Source organism: Phacochoerus africanus, chromosome 12 (assembly GCF_016906955.1).
Source record: "Phacochoerus africanus isolate WHEZ1 chromosome 12, ROS_Pafr_v1, whole genome shotgun sequence".
NCBI classification, from domain to species: Eukaryota; Metazoa; Chordata; class Mammalia; order Artiodactyla; family Suidae; genus Phacochoerus; species Phacochoerus africanus.
Window position 1 is genome coordinate 73,906,652 of NC_062555.1, and position 27,172 is coordinate 73,933,823.

General features: G+C 48.0%; 1 protein-coding gene and 1 long non-coding RNA gene across 2 annotated transcripts in view; one reads left to right on the forward strand and one right to left on the reverse strand.

Moving 5' to 3' along the window:
- The window catches only part of LOC125112616 (uncharacterized), a 44,302-nt gene extending 37,170 nt beyond the window's left edge, over window positions 1-7,132 (reverse strand). The window contains exon 1 of the long non-coding RNA XR_007131200.1: window positions 6,127-7,132. This is a non-coding gene — a long non-coding RNA (uncharacterized LOC125112616). The remainder of the gene's footprint in view (window positions 1-6,126) is intronic.
- Window positions 7,133-7,391: 259 nt separating this feature from the next.
- LARP4B (La ribonucleoprotein 4B) overlaps window positions 7,392-27,172 on the forward strand; it is an 86,004-nt gene continuing 66,223 nt past the window's right edge. Inside the window, exon 1 of the mRNA XM_047755308.1 lies at window positions 7,392-7,660. The gene's annotated coding sequence lies outside the window, so the exon portion shown is untranslated. The remainder of the gene's footprint in view (window positions 7,661-27,172) is intronic.

Here is a 27,172-nt window from a genome sequence, read left to right on the forward strand (position 1 = left end):
GGCCTAGGCTAGGGGAAGGTATTCAGAGAAGGCTTCCTGGAGGAGGCCAAAGTGTTACGTTGGGAAAATCGTGGAAGACTTGACTAGCCAGAGGGAAGAGGGGACGATACAGGAGAGCCCGGGCTGAGGGGCTCCTGCGAGCTGGTGCCTGGGACCCCCAGGGCTGGGGCGGGCACTTCGAGGCCCTGCAGGTTAGAGCCCGTTGCTGTCCAGGGCCTCCCTTCTTGGATCTCTACGGCCCATCACCACTAGGCAGCCACAGGTGCGGCCCATCTTGGGTTACTGGGTGGGTGTCCCTTTCTTAAAGGACTGAGGTGGCAGGTCCTCACTAAAGGAGCATGGAGCAGAGACGCACAGGTCTCAGGAGCCCACCACCGGGGCATGAGCCCACCCCAGGGCACCTGGCACTAGTGCGCCCCCTGAGAGTGTCTGGGGCTGGGCGCCAACTGGGGGCAGAGGAGCAGGAGAGCAGGCAAGTGACTGCACGGGGTGGGGTGGGGAACAGGAGGGTGTCCTGCTCGCCCTGCACAGGAGGGAGCTCTGGAGAAAGGCAGTGATGTCCAGACACGGCCCTTCCCTCCGGTCAAATGAGTGCCTCTGAGGGCGCATGGACGTCGGGCACTTTGCCAGCTCTCCAGGAAGTTAACTTTTTCTCAATCTAACACAAACACATGCTTATGAAGTCTGGTTCTCTGCCTGAAACAGCCAGACTGGGATGGCTCTCCGAAATGTCTCTGACTCATGACCTCATCCTTGTCTCTAGGAGAGCCACGAGCAGGCAGCAACCAGGCAAAATGCAACTTTTTCTCAGGCCCAGGGTAACCCCTTTGCCTAGGTGCACAGAGAGAGGTGCCACGTGGGTCAACTATCGCAGCAGGTACCCGCCAGAAGTCGGATGGAGTTGAGCTGCCACTCCAGGCAGCACATGGGCCCTGAATGGACTCCCTTTCAGAAGAAACACAATCCAAACACAGCAGCCTGGAAGGATGGGTCCAGGGCTTTACCAGCAACTGGCGCTAGGGTGTTACAAAGCAGAGTATACATTTCTCAGAAACGCCCTCTAGATACAGTTCCTCTTTCCGAAACTCCATATTCATGCAACCCTGCATCTCCCCGGGGCTGGCACCTGCCAGCACAGCTCTCCCCACCCTCCCAGGCCTTCCACTTTGAGATCTACAGGTTCTGCCCAGGCCTCTTTGCTCCTCCAGCAGGAAGGTTGTGGGGTATCCTGGGAAATGGAGTCCTTTTCTGTGACTGTTGGTTTTTGCTTTTTTTTAAGGGCTGCCCCTGCGGCATATGGAGGTTGAATAGGGGGTTCCAGCTGCCGGTCTACCCCACAACTGCAGCAAGACGGGATCCGAGCTGCGTCTGTGACCTACACCACAGCTCCACAGCAATGCCAGATGCTTAACCCGGTGAGTGAGGCCGGGCCTGAACCCCGTCTCATGGATGCTAGGTGGGTTCACTACTGCTGAGTTACAATGGGAACTCCCTGTGAGTGCTTTTTGAGTAATACCCATTCATGGACTATCTGGGATGAACTGAAACTCTCCATTTCATTGCTATATTTTTATCATCACGAGGAATTTAAAGCATATGCCAAAGCAGAGAGAAGAGTTTCATGAACCCCCAGGTATCACACCATCCCCCAACTTCAACAACTTTCAACACACCCGCTTGTCCCATCATTTCTGACGTATTCCTACCGACCGCCCCGCTTCAGACGGTTTTGAATCCAACGCGAGATGCAGCATCGCACTGTTCATCGTACGATCCCTAGAAGACAACGCTCCACTCCAAGCCTGCACGTTCACAGGCAGGTTGCAAACGCCCCGCCTCTCGATTTTCAACTAAGGTTCTGCCATATTCTCTTCCTGCACGAACATGTGTCTGTGGATTTCGTCATCTATCTGAGAAACTTGCACATCTCCTGATGCTTCACCTCTAAACACTTCGGTTTTTCTCTTTTTAAAAAAATTTTTGGAGTTCCCGTCGTGGCGCAGTGGTTAACGAATCCGACTAGGAACCATGAGGTTGCGGGTTTGGTCCCTGCCCCTGCTCAGTGGGTTAACGATCCGGTGTTGCCGTGAGCTGTGGTGTAGGTCGCAGACGCGGCTCAGATCCTGCGTTGCTGTGGCTCTGGCGTAGGCCAGTGGCTACAGCTCTGATTCAACCCCTAGCCTGGGAACCTCCATATGCCGCAGGAGCGGCCCAAAGAAATAGCAAAAAAAAAAAGACAAAAAAAAAATTTTGTCTTTTTAGGGTGGTACCGTGGCATATATGGAGGTTCCCAGGCTAGGAAGCTGTAGCTGCTGGCCTACACCACTGCCACAGCAACATCAGATCCTTAACCCCCTGAGCGAGGCCAGGGATCAAACCTGCATCCTCATGGATACTAGTCAGATTTGTTTCCGCTGAGCCATAATGGGACTGCCCCAGTTTTTATCTTTTAAGGTCAAAGACATTCTCTTCCAGAGCCATAGAACAATTTAAAACTAATCCAACTAGGGGAACTTAATCTTGATTATAAGACTGGAAAAGACTCCATACTGAAATTTTAATCACATCCCTTACAGAAAAATTTACTTTGGTCAAGGATCTACTCTTGGATCACACATTGCCCTTAGCGGTCACAGCTCCTGCGCGGCCTTAAATCAGGAAAAGTTCCTCGGTCTTTTACTGCCTTCTATGGCCTCGATCTTTTTGGAGAGTGAGGGCCCGGCGTTTTGTAAAACGTCTCCATCTGAGTGTGTGATGACGCCTCGCGGATGGTTTGCGGACTTTGGGCCGAAAAATGACATAGCTGACATCACGTGACGTCAGCAGGCCACCATTACTGCGGAGGCCTGCTCTCAGCCCTCGGTTAGGACGGGGTCCCCCATATCTATCCACTGTTAGAACACCCTTTCCCTCTTTGAAATTATAATAAAATGTTGGGCAGTCCCATGGTGGCTCAGCAGATTACGAGCCCGCTAGCATCCACGAGGATGGGGGCTTGATCCCTGGCCTCGCACAGGGGGTTAAGGATCTGGCGCTGCTGTGGCTGCGGTGTAGGCCGGCAGCTTTAGCTCTGATTCCACCCCTAGCCTAGGAACTTCCATATGCTGAGGGTGTAGCCCTAGAAAGACAAAAAACAAAAGCAAGAACAAAACAAAACAAAAACCCCCAAACCTGTGAAATGGCTTCCACAACCTGTTACTCAATAAATTTTACCAAAAGGCTTTTTGGCACTCATTGATGATTCTTGCTGGAACAAATGCTGATAGTTGCAGCATGGTAATTTTAAAATGAGTTCCTTCTCCATTGATTAGTCAGTGTTGTCCTGTAAAGAAAGGTTTCCCTTTTCCTTCCTCATCTTTCGTATTTTTTTACTTACCCGTTTACTTATATTTTAAAATAAGAACTCAGGCAGTCTTTGTCTTTTTCAGCATTTTCTAGTGTATTACTATCATTTTCACTTTGACGTCCCCATCTCATTTGACTAACTTCGTTCCTTACTGCACTTCTGTTTAGATGGTTCATGGGGCCAGGCGTCCCTTATGAACGTAAAACCTGTTATGAGCACCCTCTTGCCTCCAAACAAAAGTCTTGACCACCAGACCCAAACACCTGAAGCGCTTACAGGGCCCTGGGCCCTCCTACCCACCCACTCGCCTTACCAGCTTGCTGCTGGGCTCTGCCATGTCTGAGCTCTTCTCCTCTCTGACCAGACTGGCCTCCCCCGCCCCACGCAGGTGTGCTGGCCGCCCCTCCGCTCTCCTCTCTGGCTCGGCTTAATTATCTCCTTTGATTCCTTCCCAAGCTGGTGTCAGCCCCTCCCTGTGCTTGCTGCCTGGGCGCCCCGTGCACACCCCGCGGTGATCCCCCACCCCTCTTGACGCTTGACGGTCTGTTCACCTGTCTTATGTATGTGCTGCTTCATGCCACCGCTCCAGCACTGAACACACTGCCTGCGGCAGAGCAGGGGCTGGTGTTTGTTTAATTAACGGGTCAATGAATCATTCTAAATCTTTAGGAATCAAGGTTGAGCCAGGGGGTTAAGCCACAAATGAGCTTGCTGACACACAGGTAAGGTCGTTTTCAGTGATGACATACACAGCGGAGAAAAAGTGTTTATTTTTCAAAGAAATGCTGGGAGGATAAAAGAAAATAATGTTCTCAGATACTAGATGAAATTCAGGTCTTTAAGTGAAAAATGTCTTGCTTTTTTCATTGGTTAATCCAACAGATTTTTTTTTTGTCTTTTCTGTATTTACTAGGGCCACACCCGCGGCAGGTGGGGGTTCCCAGGCTAGGGGTCTAATCCGACCTGTACCCACCGGCCTACGCCACAGCCACGCCAGATCCGAGCCATGTCTGTGACCTACACCACAGGTCACCGCAACGCGGATCCTTAACCCGGGGAGCAAGGCCTGGGATTGAAGCCGCAATCTCTCGGCTCCCAGTCGGATGCGTTACCCGCGGCGCCACGACGGGAACTCGCTAACAGACATTTTTGCGCAGGTTCTTCGCATCTGGACCCCGCCCCCATGCGCGTGTGCGCACACGGAGCTGGCTGTGCGTCCTCGTCTTGCCCAGGGCCAGGCTGGCAGCTCTGCGAGGGAAGCAGATCTGTGCACACAGCGCTACGAGGCCGCGGAGGGAAACACGGTCTGAAGGGAAAAGGTAGGAATGGCTGACACTGAGCCGGAACTCGAAAAACAGGCCGGACTGCAGCGAAGGGGAAGCGGAGGAAGGACACTGGCAGAAGGAAGGACCCCCGTGCTCAGGCACCAGAGGACGCTCCACCCGCAACTTCCTGCCCAGCAAACATCTGGGAGCAGCGCGCCTCACCGCACTGTTTAGCAACAGGGCCTCCTCGCAGGCTCCAGCGACTGCCAGCTCGAGGGCCTTTCAGCACAGCAGAGGGGTGGAGAGTTATTCACCTCTACACCCAGTGGCCACCCCAGGTCTTCAAAGATGCTTGGTACGGGAGTTCCCACTGGGGCTCAGTGGTAACGAACTCAACCAGTATCCATGAGGACTTAGGTTGGATCCCCAGCCCCGCTCAGCGGGTTAAGGATCTGGCGTTGCCATGAGCTTTGGTGTAGGTTGCAGATGCAGCTCGGATCTGGTGTTTCTGTGGCTGTGGTGGAGGCCAGCAGCTGTGGCTTCGATGTGACCCCTAGCCTGGGCACCTCCACATGCCGCAAGTGCAGCACTAAAAAGCAAAAACAAAAACAAAACACACCCCAAAGACACTTATTACAAGAATGTGATGGGGAGACTAGGGTGGCCAGCCTGAGGCCAGGAAGATGTGAAAGGCCTTCTAGGCCATGAAAGACAACTTGGACTTCACCTGCTGGGGCAACCCACAAGTCTTGACTAAGAGTAGGATGGTGAGGAGGCTTTTAAATGAAATGTCTGCCAGCCAGGTGAGTGGTGGGGAGGCAGAGACCAGCTGTGATGCTACTAAAACAAACTGGGAGAGGAGTAACAGGGGGCAAAACCAAGGCCAGCGGGAGAAGGAAAGCGCTTTTAGATAGGACAGGTTCCATGCGTAATGGCTTGACCTAGGAAGTGGTTTTTGTTGTCTTTTGTCTTTTTAGGGCTGCACCCGTGGCATGAGAATGTTCCAGGCTAGGGGTCGAATCAGAGCTGCAGCTGCCTGCCTATATCACAGCCACAGCAATGTGGGATCTGAGCCGAGTCTGTGACCTGCATCCCAGCTCATGGCAACGCTGGATCCTTAACCGACTGAGTGAGGCCAGGGATCGAACCCACAACATCATGGCTACTAGCTGGGTCGTTAACCACTGAGCCATGATGGGAACACCGGAAATGGTTTTTTAAAAATCGATCTTCTCTAAGTACAAATGTCATGGAAGTTCATTTTATTATAACCTCACATCTCAAAGTGAAAATGGTGTTTCTTTTGAAATACAGGTTAAAAAAAAAAATCACAGGGGAACAAAAAGCCAGTTTTGATTGTTTAGGAAGAATCCAAGCAAAAACAGAAAGTAGAAACGCCACTTCAATATTAAGTATTCTCATAGCATTTAGTCCCTTTTGTAATACAGGCACTTATCTGTGTATCAAAATGTCTGCGTGGATGCAGACAGCAAAAAAGACAGGAGTCTAACTTACCAGCTTTGGAGACTTCACGGTCTTTCAAAGGTGGACCACATCGCTGGGCCTCTGGACTATTCTCTGGGCCAAGGGTAGACACCTCAGGCCGAGAGGTTCAAACTGGAGGCAGCTGAGAAGGGTCGCATTACACCCAAGAGGTTTTCTGGGAAAGCGAACTCTACAACGTGACTTTCCCCCTGAAACGTGTATGTGCTTTCAACATCAGAGGAAACCTCAGTCTTACGTGATTATCTTCAAAGACATTGCTGTGAATAGCATTTTGAACGTGCAAGTTTCTCAGAGCGAGTATGTGACAACGTAGGCCAAAGCAGAAGGCGCCGAACACAGATGGCAATATGTGATCTTCCCAGTCAAGACGTCTAAGTCCGAAGCGCAGTCCTGTCGGCATTTGGATACCTCAAAAGGAACAGGTAAGAAGCACAGGTGCACGCAGAAGACTGGACAGTGTCCCAGAGAGAGAAGCCTTTCCAGTTCGTACGTATGTCTATAATCAACAACCAACCGGAGCAGGGATACAGGAAGTCAGGCAGCAAGCTTACAGGAGGTGAGCTTACAGGAGGTGACCGTAATTTACTCTTATCTCCCCCCGCCCCCGCCAAGAATGGGTTGGGATGGGTGGCACATGCTCGTGTTTGGGAAGACGTCCTGAGTCTTCAGCATTTCCCCTCAAATCCAGAGACTGTTGCTGGTCGACAGCAACCCAGGGCATCCGCTCCACTGACAGGCGACACCGCCTTCTCCCTTCTTGCGAGCGCGCTCGAGCGGCTCTCCCGACCCCACCATGCGGACCGCCAGACAGGGCGGGGACCCGGGGCGAGGGGGGCGGGGCCGGGGTCCCGGGCAAAGACGGAGTGGGGGTGGAAGTCCAGGGCGAAGGGGTAGGGGTCGCGGCCCCCAGACGAAGGGGAAGAAAGTTGTGGTCCCAGGTGAGGGTGGCAGGAGTCGCAGCCCTCAGCGACCGCGCAGCCTCCTCCGGTCGCGCCGGGGTGGGGCGCGGACAGCGTGCGAGGGGTGGTGCGGGGGCTGCGTGCGCAGGGCGGGGCGTGGCGGCGTGCGCGCCCGCACCAATCACAGGCACCTCCGGGAGGGGCACTCGCGCGGAGAGTCCAGGAGCAGGGGGCGGGGCCGGAGAAGCGCTAGGCCAATCGAGGCGCCCCGTTGCCATGACGTAGCGCTCTCCCCGGCTCAGAGAGCCAGTCGGCGGGCTGGGCGGTGAGTGCGCGAGCGCGCGGGCGCGCGAGCGCGCCGGGCGGGACTTCCGCCGAGTCCCGGAAGCGGGAGCTGTGTGTTCTCATGCGAACGGGAAGGAGCGTTGGGGCGCTGGAGTCGCGAGGTTGAGACATTTTCGGCCCGAAACGGGAAGGAGCCGCCGCTGCCCCGCCGCCAGCCCGCGCCGCGCCGCCCCCCGCCGCTCGTCCGGGCCGGCCGCGCCCCTGCTTCCGCCCCTCCCTCACGGCCCGTCCGCGTGTGGCGCGGTCGCTGGGCACCGGGGCTGCGGCGGTCGGCGGCCGGGCGGCGGCGGCGCTGACAGGTGAGCGCGGCGGCGGGCGGGCCTCTCCGCTCCTCTCCCGCCGCGCCCGGCCGCCGTCTCGGACCCGCGCCGCGCCCGCCTGTCACGGGCCGCCATCTTCCCGGAGGACGCGGCCGGGCAGGGCCGGGCTGACGCGGCCGGGCCGGGGCGCGGGCAGGGGGGCCTGCGTGCGGGCCGGGGCCGGGGCGACGGGTAGGGCCGGGGCAGGCCGGGCCGAAGTCTGGGAGGCCGGGCCCGGGCCGGGTCCGGGCAGCGCCGCCGTCCGGCCCGCACTGCGGCGGCCTCGCCCTGCCCTCCGCCCGGGCCCGGGACCGCGGCCGGCCGGGCGGGGAGGGCCCGGGCTGCTCGGACCAGGAAGTGCGATCCTGTTGCTCCGGTTGTGCTTGGGAAGCTCGCGCTCTCCTCTGCGAGGTTTGAGCAGAGGCAGATTCTGAGACAATTAGGGAAAAATGCTAAAGGGGCCCTGGGCTCGAGAAAGAGGCAGGTCAGGAATTTCTTACCACCTGCTTCTCAGTCGTGTCCAATCAGAACGAAAAAACTGAGACTTGTTCAGACTTCACTGTAATTTTGTATTGCAACTTTCCCTTCAGGTCATCTTGCTTTCCCCCTCATTTCTACGTAAAACGGTCTTTAATTTGGGCTTAGATGAAACTTGAGAAGATTATCTGTTGGGTAGCTATCCTATGCGTTGAGCCCCCCTCTCCTTGGCTGCACTGTAACTTGCCCTAAATGTTAAGTGGAAATTTGAAGTTTTGGGTAACTGAAGGAACGGGAAAATTTCCCTGACTGCAGGGAAATTAGTTTGTGTGAGGGTTTCTCAAAAAGGTAGTGTCAACTTGAAGACCGGTGTTGTAAGCATACAGGTTATTCTTCTCTTGAAAGTTTTTCTTTTATGGTATTTAGTATATTGTTTGTTACGTATTTCTTGTTTCGTGTTAAGTGTTTAAAATGCTTTTGAAATAGGTGCTCAGTTGTAGTCTGCAAAGACCGCTTTGGGGGGTGGGGGGAGAGCGATGTCCTCTTCTGCGGTGACTAGATAATATGTGCCCTGTGCGATTTTCCTACTTCCCCACCTGCCCGGCTCCTTCTAATGTATCGTCAGGGTAATTTACAGAAGCTGAAGTCGTTGTGCCTTGTCAGCTTTTCTCTGTACTTAACATTCGGAAAGGCAGTCTTATAATCACGGTATGGGAAATCTCTTGACAGGAGTTTGCTTGAGTTGCTAAGGTGGAATATTTTCTGAAAGGCATCAGATTAGCAAGTTTATTATTCAGCTATAAGTTTGATTTGTGTACTTCCCTTTGAAACTTGCATTTAGTGAGAAATAAATTTCATCAGCTTTTGAAAAGCTGATGGGAGTTGAGTTTTTATGATGAAAGAATGGCCAGGCTTCTTATTGATTAGAAATTCCCCTCTTGGTGCTTCACTTTTTTCATCTCTAAGGGGGGTGGGTACATTGCCTCCTTAGCAAGGTAGGTAGCATGTCAGTCCCATAAAAGGGGGTAATAGCCTCATGGGGCTGTTGTAACTTGTTATGTTGGTTGTTTTTACTTTTTTTTTTTTGTTACTAAGTTTCTTATTCAGAATTTTGAAAAATTTTTACCTTATTAACTTTTCAGTATTCTTTTGGTTACTGTCAATTTTACTAACAAAAATTTTTTTTTTTTTCCTCTCACATGTATCTGGGTAGAGAAAGCAGGTTCTGAGGACAGACTATATGTTTGGAGAAAGCAGTTATACTATGTTTGAGTAGGAGCCAAAGAGAAAATAGATGAGTATACACGAATACATAAGTTTTCTGGCATTCATTTTATTGTGCTTTGTGGAAAAGTAACTGAAATGGCAGCATATTTAGGGAAAATTTGGATTTTGTTTAATGTTCCTAGGGATCGCACTTTAAAGAAATTGAGATTTGGTGACTATATTGCTATTAATATGGTTTTCACAGATAAGCATAGATTTTGACAAATGATATTTTTTTTTCTTTTTCGGCCACACCCACGGCATGAGGAAGTTCCCAGGCCTAGGATTGAACCCCCACTGCAGCGGTGACCTTTAACCCACTGATCCACAAGAGAACTCTGACAAATACATATTTAAGTTATGTGGAAAGAAATAATTGACTTAGTCACTCATTTTTATGAAGTAGTCTTCACATGTAATAAAATAATTCTAAAATACTTAAGTGCAAGGTGGGAGCATCAGGTTTTTAATGATAATAACAATAAACAGTGCCTTCAAGTAGCCCCACTTACTCTACATAGATTTGCAATAGTGTTACAAGTTTTTGTAGTGATAGAGCTGTGGTTTATGTAACCAACCAAGAAGTGGCTGACAAGCTGCTTTCAGTGTTGTTTCAGAGTGTCCTAGTGGAGTTCATACTTTTCATGGTGATAACTAGGATTATAGTTTGTCTTCTAATTTCAGTAATGGTGTTATCTTAATGATGGTACCTTGAGATTGCAAAAAGCTCTGCAGATATGTTGCTTTAAATTCCATTTGTTATTGTCCTGGTGTTAAAGGCACAAGTTTCACATATGCTTTCATAAAACATGCTTGTTTTGCAGAGTTCTCTCATATTTAAGGATTTTCTTGTCAAATTGGTAAATGCAAGAAGTCACATATATTCTTATAATTCTTCCCAGGAGACCTTTGACTGAGCCTGTTCCTAAAGGAGACAAGAAAAACACCAAAGTTATGTTTATGACACTGCTGCAGTTTTGTTGCTTATGCTCTTTTGTGAAACTTTATTCCTGTGAAGAGTTCTACTTTTTCTATAAGGGCTAATTTTTAGAGTACATGGTAAATGAGGCACTACCTTCTGAGAGGATTAAACTCAACAGACCTGATTTTAATTTAGTTTAGTTCAGTTTGAAATTTTTGCTCCTAATTGTTGCACTTGTTGATTGATATCTTTGGAGCTACTCTGCTCCTGGAGTTATCTTGAATAGAAAATGAATTTCTTTATTAGAATAGGAAGTTGTAAGTTAGATAACCATTAGGTTCTCTTACTAAAAGGAGGATAATAATTCCAGCACGGAAATGTTTTTGTCCTGATGTTTTAATGCTTTGTTTTATTTTTATTAAAAAAAAATTTTTTTTTGTCACCCTGTGGCATATGGAGATCCCAGGCCAGGGGTCAGATCCTAGCCCAGGGATCAGATCCAAGCCCCAGTTGCAGCAATGCCAAATCCTTAACCCACTTTGTTGGGCCAGGGATCAAACCATCCCAGTGCTCCTAAGACATTGCCGACCCAGTGCACCACAGTGGAAACTCCTGTATAACATTTTGTATTTCCCATGTGTCAGTGGCTTTCATATGATTGGGCAAAATTCTTAACTCTGCTTATGTTTCCTTCCCTTCTGGTCCCCAAATCCCCATACCTTTTGTCCCTTCAGGGCCTTTGTTAACTTTCTCATCGTTTTTCTGTCTGGTGAAGCTGTCCTGATTCCTCTGTAATCATGAAGGGCTGCAGTGAGGGATGCCGCATCAGCCATGGTCAAGTTCCCTCTTCAGTGTCAACCCTTCTTCCCTACTGGTGAGACCTGGGCCATGGAGTGCATTCTGTGATGTGGAGAACATTTCATACTCAACTTGAATTTGATAATCACTGAGACAAGACAGCCCCCACTGAAAATATTCTTTATGAAATCTGATATGCGAAGGGTCTGGCTTAAAAATGATAAATTAGGTGGTATTTGTGTGATAAAAATATTATTTACACCATTTTTGTCATTCTACAACCAGAACTTGCTATAAAGGTATATATATCCTGATTGTTAGGCCCCTTTTAAAAACTCCTCAGTGACTGTCCCCTGCCTAAGAAGTGTCCAGGGACTTTGCCATCTCTGCCTTCTCCTTTGCTGGGGTGGGGTGGGGGCAGGGGGGGCTGGAGCACTATTGGTTGGCCTGTGCTGACCACAGCTTGTCCCCTAAACCTGTGGTGTTGCCTTTGCCCTCTAGTTTCTTTGCCTAAAATCGAAGGTCCTCTTTTTTTTCCCCCCAGGCTTTGCTGCTTAACCAATCCCCATAAAGGTATTTCAGGAAGTCCTGCGGAATGCTCCTCTGTTTCCGAAGCATCCTGGACTTTGCACTGAGTAATTAACAAAAGCTCCTTGTGGGCAAGACCCTTTTATGTCCTTAAACTCTGTGCCCCACCCAGGGCCAGAGGGATAAGACACCTCCCACCTCAGTTTTAGAGAAATTATTTCCTTGCTTTCATAAACAGACGTGAAAATCTTTACTCAGAAAGAATGCCGTAGAAAATGCATGTAATTATATTTACAAAATGTTAACTGAGTTGATAGCTACGCCTAGTGCACGCAGTGTTTTAGATGAAGTTACTTAACTGTATGACCTCTAGCTGACAGAGATTCTTTTTCAGGTTTTTAAAATGTGTCCCCTTTGTAACAATAAATATTTCTTTATTTTGCTTTAAGATTAAGACAAATTTGGAATTTCCTGGTGGCTCAGTGGGTTAAAGACCCAGCATTTGTCACTGCTGTGGCTCGGTTTCAATCCCTGGCCTCTGAATTGCTGCATGCTGCAAGTGCAGCCAAAAAACCAGGAAGAGACAAATTCTATTAGCCAAAACCAAAGCAATTATAATAGCAAAAATGTATTTTCAAAATTCAGTGTATTTTTCATTTTTTTTTAAATTCCCTATTAAATATCATTGCCGTGTGACCTGGTATGGATCAGGGCCGCTGGGAGGAAAGAGACCCTCATTGATGCCTTCTCTGAGCAGGTGTTTTTGGTCAGTCAGGCACACTCAATACAAAGATGAGTGATACCAGAATTTTTCTCTAGAAAAATTGTGATCTAGAAGGAATTAAGAAAGTGAGTTGTTTTGGGGTTTCTGTTGTGGCTCAGCATTAACAACCTAACTAGTATGCATGAGGATGCGGCTTTGACCCCTGGCCTCACTCAGTGGGTTAAGGATCCGATGTTGCCGGGAGCTCTGGTGTAGGTCGCAGACGCGGCTTGGATCCCGAGTTGCCATGGTTGTGGTGTAGGCCCACAGCTGGAGCTCTGATTTGACCTCTAGCCTGGGAACTTCCATATGCCGCCGGTGCGGCCCTAAAAAGCAAAAACCAAAAAAAAAGAGTTTTATTTAAAGTAGACTGGCGTTTGGCTTCTTGAAGCCTCTGTGCATGCAACTTGCTGAGAGCTCTCCACCCGGCACAGTCAAGCAGTCCCATTAGGACAGCCACACTTAGTGTAGTGTGTAGTATGGCAGACACCCCTATCTTCTTGCTATGTTTTTGTTGTAGTTCTTATTACTACATTATAACATGCCATGCGGTATCCATATTGTATGTGTCTTGTGTCATCTCAGACGTGAATGTAACTCTTTGAAATTGAAGGTTTCTGACTCTTTTGTTCATTGATATGAACCCAGATCGAAGAACACAGTATGCACTAAATAATTGATGAGTAATTCCCAGGGTTATTTGGTGAACAAAAGGAATAACTTGCCCTCCTCTTTGGAGCTTTCGGTCCACTGAGGCAGGGAGACCAGGTCAGGAGGGCTCAGGAGGTGTCCCTAAGAAGGGCGGGACGGGGAGAGAGCCTTCTGGGCACAGGGTAAGGTGCAGAGACCAGGGCTCATTTGGCCTCGCTGAGTAAGGGGAGGGGCTGCTGGGTGAGGCGGCAGCTGGGTCCTGCAGGATCTGGACCTCCGGGCCCGGGCCAGAAGGGTGCTCTGTACCCTGAGAGCGGTGGGAGTCAGTCAGAGGGTTTTAAGCAGGGGAAGCACATGCCCAGAATTGCCTTTTTCAGCAGTCCTGCTGCTGTGTGGACAGTCGAGTGGAAGGGGAAGAATGGATGCACGGTCGGGTGTGACTGGGCCCCGGGCAGCAGCCCTCTGGCTCACGCTTGTGTTTGTCCCCGTGCAGCCGTCCAAGCCCTGGTCCAGAGGAATAATCGCTTGCTTGAACCCCTTTCATCTGTGCTACGCATAACCAAGTGCTTTTAAAAAATACTTTAAAAACATGCCTTAAATCTGCTAGCACTTGTCACTTGTTTAAAGTATATTTATTTCAGCTTTTATTAAGGCAAACTAATTAACAGATTCCTTTTTTAGAAACATCCCTGAAAAATGAGAACATTTTGTTTTCACATTTCAAAAAGCTTTGTTTTATTTTCAGAGCTCAAAAACATGGGAATAAAAACATAGTGACCGAATGGACAGATTTACAGCTCTCCTCCACGAATGTTGTCTCTGAACATGTTAAACATTCTCTTTTCTGATTGTTTTGCTGGAAATAAATCAAGTCCTTGAAAACCTGTTCTTCAAAGACTATGCTTTCTGAACATTACTTCTCTTTTTTTTTTGTTGTTGTTGTTGTTGTTGTTGCTATTTCTTGGGCCGCTCCCGCGGCATATGGAGGTTCCCAGGCTAGGGCTTGAATCAGAGCTGTAGCCACCGGCCTACACCAGAGCCACAGCAACGCGGGATCCGAGCCATGTCTGCAACCTACACCACAGCTCACGGCAACGCCGGATCGCCAACCCACTGAGCAAGGGCAGGGACCAAACCCGCAACCTCATGGTTCCTAGTCGGATTCGTTAACCACTGCGCCACGACGGGAACTCCACTTCTCTTTTTTGATTACATACTTCTCTGTATTTCATTGTTGGGAGTTTAGCGTCTGTTCTGCCTTGCCATATACAGTTGACCCTTGAACAGCACAGTATTTGGGGCACCAGTCCTGTGTGCCGTTGAAAATCAGAGTTTAACTCATAGCTGGTCCTCTGTGTCTGTGGCTCTATGTCCGTGGACTCGGCCAGCCTCGGATCGTGTGGTGCCGTAGCGCGGATGTGTTGGAAAGTACGTGTGTAAGTGGACACATGCAGTTCGAGCCTGTGTTGTTAAGGGTTAACTGTGTGTCTGTACCTAGCCATGCTGCTTTTAGTCTGTCCCGTAATCCCTTGTGCCTGGCCTGTCACCCCTCCCATGGTCAGGGACTGCCAGGAGCCTTTAAAAGCAGACTTGACGTCCCTGTGGAGACAGTTGCCTCTTAAAAATCTGGGCATTTAGAAGAAAAGCATTTTCTCTTGACTTGTATTTTTAGGAGGGAAGAAAATTTCCAACAATAGGAGGTCGTCATTTAGTGCAGAAGCTCAGTGTGAAAATCCTCTTGGATAAAACTTTCCCTGGCATCGCTGTAAGGTCCTGGCTGTCAGACAGGTGCTGTTTGCAGTGTCCCTTTAGCGGGTCACTTGGACGACAGACCGTTGCACACGTGAGTGACTATGAATCAGCATATCTGCTTCTTCACACCTCAAGTGTGTGTGTGGGGGATGGGCGGTCAGTGAGGACCTGAGGGCATAGTCAGTGAAGCAGCTGCTGTCCCTTGGTTTTTCATAGCTCTCCCCATTTCTTTGTGTGCGTTAATGAGTCTTCCTTTCTTGTGCTGAAATCGTTATTTTCCAGGGTTCAGTGCAGGAGAGTTAAACTGATCATGAGAGGGCCGGAAGCAGAAAACAGGACCACAGAGTAAAACTGCAGAAGCCTCTCCAGCCTCAGGCACCTTGAAACTCTTGTGACCTGGCGGGGCTGCAGTTAGGAATGAGATGTTTTCCTACAGAAGAGTGTCTTGGGATTCTAAGTGACCAGAAGTTTCATAATTTTCAGGCATGGACACTCTTGGCTTACTGCCCTTTTCAAGTTTAGCATGTTGAATGTGTTTGATTATCATTTTGGAGGTTTTTAATCTGTTAACTCCGTTTTTGTTCTTTGAAATCATGAGATTACAGCTCAAGATAAAAAGCTATAGATGAGACATTTTCCCAAAGTCGCTATATTGCCACAAGTCATATTACAGTGGTCCCTCCTTTTCTGCAGGGGATCCATTCCAGCACCCGAAGTGGGTGGCTTCAACTGTGGATAATATCGAATCCCTATGTGTACTTTTATTTTTCCTGTACATACATACCTAGGATAAAGTTTAACTTATACATTGGGAACAGTAACTAATAATACAATGTAACGGTTATAGGAGTCTCCTTGTGGCATGGTGGATTAAGAATCCAGCATCACTGCAGTGGCTTGGGTCACTGCAGTGGCTTGGGTTCCATCCCTGGCTTGGAGCCTCCACTAGCCACAGACTTAGCCAAGCCCCCCCCCCAAAACAAAAATAACCCCACCCCCAATTATAACAGTATACTGTGATAAAAGTTATATGAATGTGGTCTCTCGAAATACCTTATTTCACAGAATTGCCTTTTCCATCTTAATTAATCACTTACTAAGCACTGTGGCTGTAACCCTTGCAGTTTGAGGTGCCACAGAAAAACTAGTATGGGGCGTTCTGTCGTGGCTCAGAGGAAACTAACCTGACTAGTATCTGTGAGGATGTGCGTTTGATCCTTGGCCCTGCTCAGTGGGTGGGGGATGCGGCGTTGCCGTGAGCTGTGGTGTAGGTTACAGATGTGGCCTGGATCCCGAGTTGCTGTGGCTGTGGTATAGTCTGGAAGCTGTGGCTCCGATTGGACCCCTAACCGGGGAGCCTCCATATGCTGCGAGTGCAGCCCTAAAAAGCAAAAAAAGAAAAAAATTATCATGAATTTCTTTTTCCTTCAGTGTTTCACAGATAGAAGATTCATTCGTATTGTAGTTCTTAGCAACTTCAGCATACAGCTTTTTCCCATATTAAATCAAGAACTTTTTTTATCTTTTCACCTAAAGGAAGCACCTTATAAGGCTTCCCTTTGGCATATCTGAATTGCCAGCATCACTGCTCTTGTGCTTTGGGACCATTAGTGAGTAAAATGAGGGTCACTTGAACACAAGCACTGCCAGACTGACAGTTGATCTGATAACCAGCCGGCCACTAAGTGACTAACCAAGGGATACATGGGACAAAGGGATGATTCACGTCCTGGGCGGGACCTCGCGAGATGGAGTCATGCTGCTCAGAATGGTGCGCTGTTGAAAACTTGTGAGTTGCTTATGTCTGGGATTTTCCATTTGGTATTTTCGGACCATAGTTGACCATCGTAAGCAAAAGCATGGAAAGCAAACCCCAGATAAGGAAAGGCTACTGTACTCGGCAGTACTGTGTTGGGCAAGGGACAGCTAGATCATGAACTTCAGGTCACAGTTTGGTGCGGGGGTGTGGTTAGGTGGGTTTATGGATAATCGGTGAAGAATGAGTGTGTCATGTGTTTAATAATTAACTACACGTATAATCAGCTTAGTCCAGCCACATGGGTATTTTGTTTTTATTAGTGCCATTGTTACCTGTCTGCCCTTATAAGAATGAGAGGGAAGCCTTTGATCCTTTCTGAGTATTCATGTAATGTTTGGTGTGAATGAAGTGACACTCTGAAGTCAGTTTCTGAGATTTTGAGTTTTGATCCACACTGTGTTATTAATAGAGATTTGATAGCTAGTTTGTGAAAGTAACTGCCAGAAAAATAAAAGTAAAATTAATTAGAAATACAACTAGTTGGCTGTTGGCAGAATGAGGACAGTAACTTTGGTCCCCTCTTTAAGCTACGTTTTCTTTTTCTTTTTTTGTCTTTTTAAGGCCACATCTATGGCATATGGAAGTTCCCAGGCTAACGGTCAAATCGGAGCTGTAGCTGCCAGCCCACACCACAGCCACAGCAACGCCGGATCTTTAACCCATTGAGCGAGGCCCAGGGGTTAAACCTGCGTCCTCCTGCATGCTAGTCAGATTGGTTTTGCCTGAGCCTCTCCCCCAAGCTAAGTTCTCCACGGCACTGTTTGAACTCAGTAGGCTGCTTTTCAGTTGATGTCTTTAACAATGGCGTCTCAAAAGAAAAATCGAAATTGTGAAAGTGTTAACTTTATGTACGCTATGGAACTTTAAGCCAGTGTTTTATTGTTGTTGTTGTTGTTGTTTTAAGGAGATTCCTAAAGCAGTCATTAATTTTTTTTTTTTTTGGCCACCCTATGGCATATGGAGTTCCCCAGCCAGGGATCAGATCCAAGCTGCAGTTATGACCTAAGCTGCAGCTGCAGGAACATCGGACCCTTAACCCATTGTGTCTGGCAGGGAATCACACCTGCGTCCCAGGGCTCCCAAGATGCCACCGATGCCATTGTATCACAGTGGGAACTTCTAAACTGCTTTTTAAAACATTGAATTAATGTATTTATTCTGGAAAAATTAAGGGCTCTTTTTTTTTTTTTGTAAATTTTGGATAATTTTAACTTACTAGTTTCAATCCATTTAGGAAGGCATTAACAGATCTTCCAGTTTGTATCATATATTCAGACTCATCTTTGAGCAATGGTCTAAGCGAAATTCTTTTAAATTCAGTGGTTTCCTTCCCAAAGCATTCAGACTTCAATATCCACACTGTTGGCGCAGGGCTCTGCCTTCAGGCTTTGGAAGCATCAGTACCTCTGTTCACACCCATCACCTTTTCGTGACGAGGAGCTCGTGACTCGCCGTGAGCACCAGGCCCCCTCTTGGCCTTTGGTTTAGCCTTCTCAGCACCATTTTTGCTTGCTCCTGCTGTGAGTCTAATGATTGAGATCTCAGCAGCCTACAGCTTTCCCGCAAAACGTGAGAAATGAGTGTGGGTCCCAGCAGCTCCCATCTTCAGCACTGTATTTGGCTTATAAGTCAGATGACCCAAAGTCCTTGCCCCCCCACATTTGTTCTTTGGAACTCCTGTTTTACTGTTTGGGAGGGAACCCCTGTTTACTGGGGCCTGGAGACAGTTGCCTGACATCACACAATGAGAGAAGAGCAGATAATGAGATCTATCTAGCTTCTTGCTTCCAAGACCGTTGCAGATAGTGCCCGATTCTTGGAAAGCATAGGTGTCTTGGATAAAGTTGTCTTAGGTCCAGGAACCTGACAGGTTTGAGGGCTCCACACACAGCACAGCTGAACATCAGAAACACTGGCTGTGGGAGTTCCCATCGTGGCTGGCAGTAGTGAACCTGACTAGTCTCCATGAGGGTGTGGTTTGATCCCTGGCCTCGCTCAGTGGGTCAGAGGATCCAATGGTGCTGTGAGCCGTGGTGTGGGTTGCAGATGTAGATGTGGGTTGGATCTGGTGTTGCTGTGCCTTTGTCGTAGACCAGCAGCTACAGCTTGGATTTAGCCCCTAGCCTGGGAACTTTCATAGGCCTCCGGCGTGGTCCTAAAAAGACCAAAAAAGGGGTGGGGGGGGGGAAGAAATGCTGGCTTGAACAAGAAAGTTTTCATCGTAGTTTTATAGTGATGATTGTTGCGGTCAGGGTAGCCCACGGACCAAGACTGAGAGAAGTTCATTTACTGCCCTGAGCAGTAGTTCACAATTACTGGAGCTGACTCTGATAGTTTGCTTGGAACTTGTATGGCTTCATTGCCTGTTGAACTGTAATCCTAACGGGCCTCGGAGTTGTGGTCCAGTTACTTACACAAAGGTATTATGTTGCAATATCACACTCAAAGATTATCCAAATATATGTGTTTTTAATTCATAGCTGTGGAACAAATTCTCTTTTCAAACAGTGGTATCATTTTGTAAGGAATAATTCATGCTAGAGGGTATTAGGTTTTTTTTTTTTTTCACTTTTTTGTCCTTTTAGGGCCACACCCGCACATATGGAAGTTCCCAGACTAGGGGTTGAATGGAAGCTGCAGCCGCTGGCCTACACCACAGCCACAGCAACGCCAGATCTGAGCCTCATTTGCAACGTACACCACAGCTCACAGCAATGTTGGATCCTTAACCCACTGATCAGGGCCAGGGATCCGAACCTGCATCCTCAATGGATATTAGTCGGATTCATTACTGCTGAGCCACAGTGGGAACTGTGTATTTTAATGTTAATAATTTGCACTGTCGTTTTGGAAAACGTGGAAGCATGTTAGGTTGTCACATGTAGTGCTTGAGGACTGTGGTTAGCTTCTGTGCTTGGCCTCAGTAGCTGTTACTTTCAGAGAGAGTACAGTGTGGTTGGCACAGGTCCCCCCCATTCTCTCCAGAAGTAGAGCACTCCTCTGGAACCTTCCATAAGCCAAAACAATGTTAAGGAAAGAAGCAGTTATGTCAGGAAAAGTCTTGTTTTGGGAGGCCAGGTAGAATGGCGAAGCACAGGCCTCGGTCCCCAGCCACAGTGGCTGGATGTGGGGCTGGCTGCTGAGGCCCCTAGTGTCCTTGGGGGCGGAGCGCTCTGCCACCACAGGGAGGGCCAGCGCCACCTCTCTAGTTTCACAGCAGAACAAACGCTGAAAGCTGTTTGGGATTTTTGCAAGAGGAGAAATTCTCTCCAGGTCCCTTGATGCGCGAAAATGGGAGCTAATGCAGCCTTTCACACAAGCGGGCAGCATCAGTCAGGCCCCCTTGGGAGAAGCGGGCGAGCTCCGCATTCTTCCCTCCAGGCCTGGCGTCTGGCTCGCTGCTCACAGCAGCGCCCGCACTTGTCTGCACACGAGCCCGTTGCGGGCTCAGCGCAGGTGAACGTGGCCGCCCCCAGCCCCTCACCTCAGGCCCCTGCTCTTAGCCTTCTCCGTCACCCAGCCCGGCCTCATCAGTGGACTTGGGGAGCAGGAGGGGGTGTCCTTGAGCACCTGAGTTGTCTTTAGCATTTCTAGTACATGTCCGTTTTTCTAGTGAAAGGACTTACAACTTTTCAGCGTATTTTCAAAAGGATCTTTGAGCTCTTCTTTGAATATAAGTAATAGTTTTCTGTGTGTTTGCCACTTAGGAATGTCTTCTGTGTATTATTTTGATAATTAAATGTAGTTTTTCCCGTCAGCACCACGTTGTATTTCACTCTTCTGTATGTTCAGACCCCATCTGCACACTTAACTGTGCATACACATGTGTACACATACAAAATCTAGAGGATATCTAAAATAAAATGAAAATGACCTCAAAGTACTTATATCCTAACCTAAAAATACTGCCTTTTCCGGCATTAACACATCATTTGGAATCAGCAGCAATGGAAGCTTTCCCTTGAATCATCTCATTTTTCTGAGCTTTGTATTTTTAAATACTAGGAATTTCTTCCCATGTGTCTATTGCATGAGAGATGAAGTGATCAAACACATATTTCCCGAGATTCTGCTCTGTTGGGCACTGCCTCTCAGGGGTGCGGTGGTCAGGAGACGGCTGGATGTTTTCCTGCCCTCCCGGTATTTGACTCATGTGACACAGCTCTCACCGCGTGGGAAGGGTGTGCGACTCAGGCTTTGTGGAGAGGATGACGAGTGACATTTCAGTGGCCTTGCTGGTTAGAGTCCCAGGTGCCTGCTGTTGTTGGCTTGAGCTGAGGGCTAGGAGACAGGGCTCCTTGTTCAGGAAGGTCCTTCTACAGAAGGATGGGTGGGTTTGGGGAGACTTAAGAGGTTGGGATGGTAATTGAGTTCAGGGCTGATGGTTATTGGGACAGTTGAGTGACAAGAGGTGAGGAGCTATAGGCTTTTTGGAGAGGAAGAGGTTTCTGGTTTGTGAGGCTGGTAGATGACCTGCCAGGTGGTGTCTTTCCTTGAGATTCAGGGATTGTCAGTTTGTGTTTGTTTTGGGTGGGGGAAGGTGATGGATTCAAACAAACAAACAAACAAAAAACCAGTTGATCTTGAGGAATCCATAGGTCAAAAAAAACGTTCAACCAGGTATTTGCTTAGATGCGGTGAAATTCAGCATATGGTGTTCACTGAGACCAGGAATAGCTGAGAGCAGAAGAGCTTGAGGCCCATTGAGGCAGCAGCTCTGGGTGATGCTCTCCCAGTGAGGCCAGCCGCCCTCGGGCAGCAGCATGCTGGGGCGGGTGGGCTGCTCTTTGCTTTCTTTGTCTCTGTCTCTCTTCCCACCAGTTGAGCTGTTGGCTTACGAAAGCCAGTTCAACTTGTGCCTGAGTTTGTTCGGGGCACTTGTACTCATGAGTGCAGTTACATGATGTAACTCATATAAACTGATAAAAAAAAAGTACTAAAACATTTACTCATAGGAAAACTAATTTGAAAACTTTGGAGTGTCTCAATAAAACAAATCGCCAAGAGACGTTAAATTAGGCAGATAAGACAACTATAAAAAATTGGGGAATAACGTTTCGAGAAGTATTGTGCCATTCAGACTATTTTTTAAGTGTCTGAGTTGTACTTTAAAGACACAAAGTGAAGTCTTAGGTGATTGACTAGGATGTGGGTTAGGTGAGCAAGAAATCGAAGAACATCTAGCAGACCGACCGAGGCTAAGAAAAAGCCCAGGTGAGGAGCGTGTACAGGTTCAGGGCTCTGGTGTCAGGCTTTAGAATTGCTTCCGTTTACAGCTCCTTCCGTCACGGTCACTGTCACAGTCACGCAGGAGAAGCTTTACTGTGCAGAGGAGGAGGCGGAGGAGCAGCGTCCAGGGAGGGTCAGAGAGGAGCAGAAGCGCGGAAGGGAGCGCTTGCAGAGGCTGCTGCTGGGACCACCCAGCATCAGGCAGGCAAGTGGCTGTCTTGGAAGGACCGGCATCCTTGGGGGGGCTGCAAGGAGCCCCCGGCCCTTTGGTTTGTCCTTCTCTGTTCCTGCTTCTCTCGCCTTCACTCTCCCTGTGCTCTGTCTTCGGAGGCTGCACGGGCTGGGCATGTTTACACAGTGACGGGCGGAAGAGGCGGAGGGAAGAGGAGAGGAGGAGGGAATGGGATCCGGACCACAGCAAAAGGACCAGGGCTCCTGTAGTTAACAGGCAGTGTTTTTCTCCAGACCTTTGATGTGGAAACTGCTGAGAAAAACTCATTCACTTCCATGAAGTTTTCTAAAGTTGCCTTAGGTGCGGGCTTTGCGAGGTCCAGTTTTCAGGAGCTATGTAAGATTATAATTGTTGTGGAATATTTCCCTTTTACAAAAGTGCTGAGAAATACAGATCTATTAGGAATGCTAAGTTCAGGAAAGAAAAGATATACATTAATGTAGATCTTGAAATAAGGCATATTTTATTGAGTGGCTTTAGTTTTTAAGGAAGATGATTTGCGTGTTCACGTGAGATTTTAGAGAAGACCTGAAGGCCGTAGTAAGGGTTTCAGGAAGATAGGTGGCCCTGCCTATTGCCACCGTCTGTTGCATCCAACAGCTGCTTACTGCTTTGGAGCTCGGCAGACCCTGTGGGATTTCCTTGTGACTTGCTGAATCTCATCGTGCTTCATTTGGAGAAGTGTTACGCATTCAAGATGTTCTTGCTTTGTCTTGATTTATTGGTCGATTAATGCAGACCAGAAGTACCTTTTCCCCACAGCAAAGCTTTTTTTTTTACTTTTTGAAAACTACGGACTTGTAGTACAAGAAATTGGTCTGGGAGTTCCCATTGTGGCTCGGGGTAATGAGTCCAACTCGTGTCCGTATGCCGTGGGTGTGGCTCTCAAAAGGAAAAAAAAGAAAGCAATTGGTGGAAAACCTTTTAAATGTGATTTTTAGGGTCTGTTTGGCATGTAGCTACTTTCCCATTCCTCTTTGGCTGAGAAATACGTTTTTGCATGTTGTGTCTGATTTTACACCCTCTCTAGGAGCAGAGCTAGATCAGACTATGAAAAAGACTTACCTTTTCCTCCTCCTGCCTTTTTCAGTAGAAGCACAGGTGCACATGTATAAAAGGAAACGTAGATATTAATCTGGGTTTACTGGCAGCATCTGCTTAGGAATACCTGTTCCCATACTGGGTGCTAGTTTAAAAGTGATTGAACAACTACCCCACTGAGGTTGGATTGCTTTCTTTCATTCCTTGGGGTCTTTGAGAGACATGACTGTTGGAAGCCTCAGTGGAAAGAATGGACTGTCCTAGAGAAACTGAATCATAACAGACGAAGAGCCAGAGGAACAGCGCTCCTGGAAACAGCTGCCTGTCGCTCTGGAAATAAATGGGCCCACTCTTCAGGCCTGCAAATTGACATGAGTATACAGTGTGCACACGGGGCTGTGGAGGGACGTACACTAGTCTGCCCCAGACACAAGTTGCTCTGCCGCGAGACACGAATGTGCGTGGATCCTACCGAGTGACGCTGACGGCTGTGAGGTGAACATAACCCAGCCAGCACCACAAGGCCTAGAATTTCCCAATGGTGTTTCCTTTTCTGACACCTCTCTGTTTAGAGGTGGCAGGTGGCTGGAGCTCATAGGAGAAAGTTGCTGTTGTGAACACGTGTCCTTTCAGTCCCTGAGTGTTCTGATTGTGCTTTAGTGATCTGAGTTAGTTTTTGGACCATTGCTGTCTTTTCTGGTGCGTTCGTTGAGTTTCAGAAGTCTGGGAGGTAAACTATCCTTTCTGCAAAGTATGTCTAGACATTGAAAAGTTACTTTTAAATTGATTTTCAAAGGGGGTCACACACGACACTCTCTGAAGTTATTAATAGCCCATTGCCTTATTTAGGGAAAACACTATTTACTCATCTAGTTGAATATTTATGTACTTTTTTGTGTGTGAAGTGATCACTCACAGTTGTTATGCTGGAGGTTTTTTTTTTTTTTTGTCTTTTTGTCTTTTCTTGGGCTGCTCCTGCGGCACATGGAGGTTCCCAGGTTAGGGGTCGAATTGGAGCTGTAGCCGCCACCTACACCACAGCCACAGCAACGTGGGATCCAAGCCGTGTCTGCAACCTACACAGCTCACAGCAACGCCAGATCCTTAACCCACTGAGCAAGGCCAGGGATCGAACCTGCAACCTCATGGTTCCTAGTCGGATTCATTAACCACTGCGCCACAACGGGAACTCCTACGCTGGAGTTCTTAAAGCTCATGTCTGTGTGACAGCATCTTACATTGTCCACCATCTCCTTTGCTTCTGCTGTTCCGTACTCTTGGCTCCTGGTCACACACATTTACTGTCAGAAGAGACCTTAACATGTGTGGATGCAAATGCAGAAAGAGTATGTAGACAGTAAGATTGTAAAACCGTATGTATTTGAGTGTTACTGACAAAACAAAGCTCTTTAGGGTGAATTTTAGCATAGCATTGGTGGGATATATTTTTCTCTTCTGTCCTATACATGAGGAGAAAAAACACATGGAACCTTTGAGAAACTCAGGACAGCAGGAGAGACACACAGGTATGGTTGTTGCTGTAAAGAGCAGAGGCCGTGGTACCTGAAGAAGGAAAGAGAAAGGGAGTCAAGCCTGTCTTGCTGGGGAGCAGCCCAGGTCAGGAGACGAGAGTGCCAAGAAGGGCCTGGAAGAAAGGCCCAGGTGAATCTGGAGCAAGGGGTAGCCTGTCCAGACTTCCTGACTTGGGAATCCCGTTTTTAGGTTCAGAAAAGAGCTTTGTGTTTGGCACCCATATAGTGGAATCTTACCTTACGTGAAGTATGTACATTTTAAGGTCAACTCCTAAGCAGAAACATATCTACATCCTTCAAGATTCCCCAGTAAGGTGCAGCACATCGTCTCTCCATCACCTGCTTTTTAGTCTGACATGGAATCAGATCACTGTTTTTGCTTTAAAGAAAGATAAAGTATTTGGCTTATATTTAGGTACCCTTTTTTTTAAACACTTATTTTATATGCCAAAATCATAATCTGCACGTTGGTACAAAATGAACATTACCATAAAGGGGAAGCAGGAACAGAGGCGAGCTCAGGAAACCTTAGGTACTTTTGAGGTCCTGCCCCGGGGAGCCATGCCCGTGGGCATGGCTGTGGACGTTTTCTCCAAGCACCTGTGTGTGGGCCTCGGCTCAGCAGACTTACAGCTTTGAGACCCTGCTGGTGGCGTTCCTCTGAACTCGGGTTCCCAGGCTGCTGGACGGGCGCGAGGCCTCGCAGAAATTGGGTGACGCTAGTGCCATGCGTAGCGCTTAGAATAGCCCTTGCACAGCAGAAGCCCAAGTGCTGACCCTTTCCCTTCCTAGGTGTCTGATCCGGAGACAGGGCAGATCTCCATGCCACCTCTTTGTACCACAAAGAGGAACCTCATGCTGTTTAGGAGAACGATAGCTTTATTTTGGCTGTTTTAGAAGTTATCAAGTTCTTTTTTTTTTTTTTTGTCTTTTTGCTATTTCTTTGGGCCGCTCCTGCGGCATATGGAGGTTCCCAGGTTAGGGGTCGAATCGGAGCTGTAGCCACCGGCCTACGCCAGAGCCACAGCCACGCGGGATCCGAGCCGCGTCTGCAACCTACACCACAGCTCACGGCAACGCCGGATCGTTCACCCACTGAGCAAGGGCAGGGACCGAACCCGAAACCTCATGGTTCCTAGTCGGATTCGTTAACCACTGCGCCACGACGGGAACTCCTGAAATTATCAAATTCTTAAAGTAGGATTCTGTCATTATTTGAAAATCCACTGAAGTGTGCTAGGTACATGTTTGAAAATAAGGCGCTTAACCTCTAGTAGTTTACTGATGGGGTTGTTTCCACTTTGGGGCTGTTGTAAATGATTTTGCTGTGAATATGAACAAAGCTTGGTGGGGTAATATGTTTTCAGCTCTCTGGGTACATATCCAGGAATGCAGTTGCCGGGTCCTAATGGTAACTCTTTTTAACATTTTGCTAAAGTGCGTATGGTCTTTTCAGTTTTCACCAGCAATGTACGGAGGTTCCCATTCTCCCTAACCTTGTCAGCACTTGATATTATTTGTCTTTTTTTTTTTTAGTGCTGCACTTGTGACATATGGAAGTTCCTGGGCTAGGGGTCAAATTGGAGCTGTAGCTGCGGCCGGCCTACAGCACAGCCACAGCCATGCCAGATCCTTAACCCACTGAGCAAGGCCAGGGATTGAACCTGCGTCCTCATGGATACTTGTTACCTTTACCACTGAGCCACGACAGGAACTCCACTCTTTGATTTTATTCAGTAACGCGAATCCAAGTCATTCAATCATCGGTTTTATTCTGGGAGTTTAAGAAAAAGAATGATCGGAAACTAGGTTTTTGTCTTCGAGTACTTGGAGTCTAGTTGAGGAGGAAGGAGAACTCTAGTTTTGTCTTTTATCAGTGGTTCTCCAACAAGGCCTCAGGACCTTGTTACACTTTTAAACATTCAAGATCTCTAAGAGCTTTTGTTTATATGGCTTAATTTCTGTCTATATTTATATTAAAAATTAAGACAGTTTTTATTATTTTATTTTATTTTTTGTCTTTTTGCCATTTCTAGGGCCGCTCCTGTGGCATATGGAGACTCCCAGGCTAGGGGTCGAATCGGAGCTGTAGCCGCTGGCCTACGCCAGAGCCACAGCAACGCGGGATCCGAGCCGCGTCTGCGACCTACACCACAGCTCAGGTAACGCCGGATCCTTAACCCACTGAGCGAGGCCAGGGATCAAACCCGCAACCTCATGGTTCCTGGTCGGATTCTTTAACCACTGAGCCACGACAGGAACTCCTCCATGAATATTTTTAATAGTTGTAACTTACTACATTATTTTTTGCTTTTCTGTAAAAAAGTAAATGTTTTTATTTCCCCTTTTTTGAAGTTTTATTGAGGTATAGTTGATTTACAGTGTTGTGATAAGTTTTGCTGGAGTATGGCTTTTAAATAGAAGCAAACATGGGAAGTTTGGGATGTATGTTGATACTATATCCTAGTTAGATTTTTCTTTGTAGTTTTTATTCTGGAAAAT